The following is a 4,562-nucleotide window of genomic DNA, read 5'->3' as shown; positions in this document are numbered from 1 at the left end:
TCATTTGTCCTACTCTTAGTTACGTGTTTTCCTACCATTTTGTTTTGGTTATTAGTGCGAATGAGATGCCAAATTGTATATCTTGATTTTGAACATTTACTAGCCTTGGTCAACTAGAACGTAAATCTTCTTTCCTATGCATCTTATCTTCTTTGAAATCCAAATATTGCAATTCAACATTTAGTACTTGAATAGTTGCTGCAATCCAAGGTAATATGGATAGAGCGAGAAATCTTATTATGAAGCATTTAGACACAAAATATGAACTAATAGACTATAAAAATATAATCAACCCAAATTATTGTGTAAAAATTAGTCGAATTGAAAAAATCAACCCTTGACGTCAAGGTAAATTATCAAAATCAATTCTTGGTCATTGAGCTATCCAGTTTGGTTAATTTCGTGCCCTAGATCAGACTAATCTAATTTATAGTTTAGGTTGTGGGTTGGATCAGGTTGGATAACCCAATTCAGTATTAACGTAGCAATTAGCTAGTAAACTAAAAAGTTGCATGGTTATATTACTCAATTTTATCTCAAATGTTATAAATTTCCTTGGAATAAGTTAAAACACGCTTGAAATATATATATATTGTGAACTTTTGTTGTATTTCGATTATCCTGTTATAATTTTAGAACTATTGTGGAGTTTGTAATATGTGGTCTTTTAATTTGATGTATGTGTGGTTGAAGACTTGCAGCACACATTGAAGGAGATTTGGACCCGGTTATATTTGAATACTAAAAACTACTCTTCAAGAGTTCTCAAAATACATGTTTTCAATCACCTACACTGAGAACTGTTATCTAAAAAACCTCATTTGAGCAACCTTGCCAAACACATAACTTAAAAGTAGGGCCCATGTATTTGGCATTTAATTAACCCAAAATAGTTTTCAAGTTTCCTTACCGAACGGGCCCATAATATTGTGTTTTGATATAATATAGATTTTGTAATATGTAGTTCTTTAAAATATATGTGCATGGTTGTGGTTCTTTTCTTTTAATTTTAATTTTTTTTTAAGGAAAAAAAGAGAAAACCTTATTTTGAGGGTTGGGAGACCCTTTAACAACCTCATTTATATAGAGTTGTAATTTCAAATCTTTGGGCCTTTAGTTATTTTTACCTTTTTCAAGGGTTGGTGATCATCAATAAAGATAAAACACTTGTTTTGAGGTTCATGAAGGCTTTCGAAATTTCATTTCGATGGTGTATATTTTGAAGGTCATCAAGGTTTGTTCAGGCTCTAAAAAATAATTTTTTTTTTTTCGAGATTTTTTCATACGATTTTCAAGGGTTTTAACCCTTGAAAAATACCTTCTTTTTTTTTTTTTTTTTTTTTTTAAAAAAAAAAAAAAAAAAAAACGTTCTATGGCCACGTTTGTAAAATGCGGCCATAGGTCAGAAAAACGTGGCCATAGGATGATTTGGCCTATAGCTGCGTTTTTTTAGGCCGCATTTTTAAATGTGGCCTAAACCCCATGACTATAGGCCTGAGGGGTCTATGGCCGCACTTTTTCAAAACGTGGCCTAAGACTAGGACCTATGGCCGCATTTAAAATGTGGCCTCAGACTAGGACCAATGGCCGCATTTAAAACATGGCTATAGGTGAAAGCTATAGCCATGTTTTAAATGCGGCCATATACATTAAGAATTTAATTTGATTACAAGCAAATTTCATGGAGAAAGAAAAAAGTCCACTAGCATCCATTAGAAAAAAAACAATAAATACTCTTTGAAATTTTTTATTACTAAATAGTATGAATGCCTGAAGGCTATAACCACTAAATTAAATCGGAAATCACCATGGAAGTCCTAGAGCATCTAGGATACTTCAATGCACAAAATTAGGCTAAAAATTAGAATTTTCGCCCAATTTTTTTTTCTAAAACAAATCTTAATTTATACCATTCCATATAAGGGCTCAATTTTAACTAAAATACTCTTAAAAAGTCTCTAAAATAAGGAAATAAAGCCTTATTCTAAAAAATTTGTGAAAATTAAAAAAATTTAATATAAAAATTTAAAAAACATAAAAAATAAACCTTATATTCTTTCCTACCTCAACAAGAAATTAAGAGATTTTTATGAGAATTATCTTCCTCGTACTTCATATAAAAAAATTCTAAGTCCCTACATTGACCACAAGATTAATAATTTCAATCCTTGAGTACAACATGATTGCAACTTTTATGATTGTCAAGGACTCCTACTTTATATACTTACTCTGATGCTAGGATGACTTCTAACTCTTGGTGTAGATGCCTTGCAGGCATACTTACATTGATTCTTGTGGGGTTTGTAGATGCAAATGGATTAGGGGGCATGGTTAACTTATCTCCTTCTCCCTCCAACATTTGGACCACAACTTCCATAGAAGGACGATCCACTGGGTGCACCAGAGTCCCACAATTGCGAGATTCTTTGCAATTTTAGCATCTCCATCATCCTTAACATAGACTCACAGGTCTTCTTTTTGCTTTAACAAATTGTAGATCCATTCTGGGAAATATATTTGGCTAGTGTTCTCCACAGTTACATCAACATTTTTCCTACGTCCAACCATTTCAAGCAACAATATTCCAAAATTGTAAACATCTGATTTGTAAGACACGCTCCCAAAGTTCCTAGAGAACACTTCGGGTGCAATGTAACCCATGGTCCCCCTGGTTGTGGTCATGGACACTGCACTTTGATCCTTAGCACACAACTTGGCCAAACCAAGATCAGAAATCTTTGGATTGAAATTTTGGTCTAACAAAATATTATGAGGTTTACTATCAAAATGGAGAATTCGTTGATCACATCCTTGGTGAAGATATTCAATTCCTTTTGCTATGCCGAGAGCAATGACTTGTAACTTTTCCCAACCAAGGAAACGGTTAGAATCTACTGAGGAAATGAACTTCTCTAGTGAATCATTTGGTAAGAACTCATAAACTAGAGCTCTTCTAAATCCATCAGCACAAAAGCCAACCAAGAGAACCACATTAACATGGTGGATTCTACCCATTTTTCCCACTTCATTTATAAATTTTTCCCCATTTCCATTGGAACTGTTCAAGATCTTCACGACTACATGGATTTCATTTGAAAACTTTCCTTTGAACACTGTTCCATAGGCTCCTTGTCCTAACTTCTTAGTAAATTGATTTGTAATTCTTTTAACATTGTTATATGAGTACCTTGTGGGCTTGAGAGCTTTGTAATCCTCCAAAAAAATTTCAATCCTAGCTTGATTTTCTTTTTCTGTTTTGTCATAGCTGTAGACATAGTAGAGTGCATAGACTATTAGTGTCAAAAGAAATGATCCCAAGATGGAAAATGCATATTTAATATTCATGAGTCAAGAAAACAAAAAAGTAATTTACACTGAATTTTCAAATGGCCAACGAACAACTCACCAGTGGTCATTATTTTTCTTGATCTACCTGTAAAATATTTTAACATGATCAGCTTCTAATTACATTTTTTAGAAAACAAAAGATAATTGTGTAAAAGTTTATCACTATTAGCCGAACAATGTTTAGATAATTCATGTGTACATAAACGTGATAGTCCCTTCTCTTACATAAATAGTAGATTCCACTGTGACTGTAATTAGTAGAATAAGTTATTATGTGATGGGGAAGTATCAAGTCATTGTACTCCTAAGATGCAAGTCATTGTACCCCTAAGATGTTGAATAATTACTCTTATTAGCAAGGTAGTGTTGCATTCAAAATTTTTGTACTGTTTTAGAGTTTTAAGATGTTTAATGTGTTGAGCAATGGTTTTCCTCAATTAATCAATTACCAAACTTATGCTAATCTTTTTAGGTAAAGTTTATATTGATATTGCAAGGTTTAGTTTCAACTAATGAGCTACCTACCTATTCAAGGGCTTTTGAGACATGCGTAATTATTATTAGGCTAAAATCCAAAACTAACCTTCTAAGTTTCAACTTTTGTCATTTTAGTCCTCTAAGTTTCAACTTTTGTCATTTCAGTCCTCTAAATTTTAGTTTTGTCATTTCAGCTTTCTAAGTTTCAAATTTTGTCAATTCAGTCCTCCCTTACCCTTCAATTAAGTGCTGCCATTAACTAAACCAAAATGACGTCATTTGTTTTTTTTTTTTTTTTAAACTTCTTAATTTTACTAAAATAATTTAATTACAAAAACAAAATAAAATAAAATAAAATCTAAGGGGAACGACGTCGTTCCCCTGCCTCTGAAAACCAAAAACATCACCGATACCCTATCCCTAACAACTCGACTAGCTAAGAAATTTTGGGGGAGAAAGAAAGAGGGGGAAAGAGAGAGAAGGATATATGTTAAGTGTTAGTACAATTTTGCAGGGGAAATATCTAAGGACGCTAAAATCAAAGTCGTCAACTTCACGTATTCTGTCATCTGGGAAGATTTTGAATCCAAGCTAGAGTATAAAAACAAGGTCATGCATGACTTTTGGGAGCATATTGGAGGACATGATCCTATGCCTTATGCTTTATGACGTGATTGTGATATACCTTACAAATTATTTTACTTGGTATCACTCCATCTCTCTATTCCTTACATTGT

At 32.7% G+C, this 4,562-nt stretch overlaps 1 pseudogene; it reads right to left on the bottom strand.

Moving 5' to 3' along the window:
* Positions 1-2,117: 2,117 nt before the first annotated feature.
* Positions 2,118-3,345, bottom strand: LOC112031191 (rust resistance kinase Lr10-like; annotated as a pseudogene).
* Between the last annotated feature and the right edge of the window lie 1,217 nt (positions 3,346-4,562).

This window comes from Quercus suber, unplaced genomic scaffold, assembly GCF_002906115.3.
Source record: "Quercus suber isolate HL8 unplaced genomic scaffold, Cork oak 2.0 scaffold_123A, whole genome shotgun sequence".
Lineage (NCBI taxonomy): Eukaryota > Viridiplantae > Streptophyta > Magnoliopsida > Fagales > Fagaceae > Quercus > Quercus suber.
Note: the sequence above shows the minus strand (reverse complement) of the source record. Positions and strands in the feature narration are given on the sequence as shown.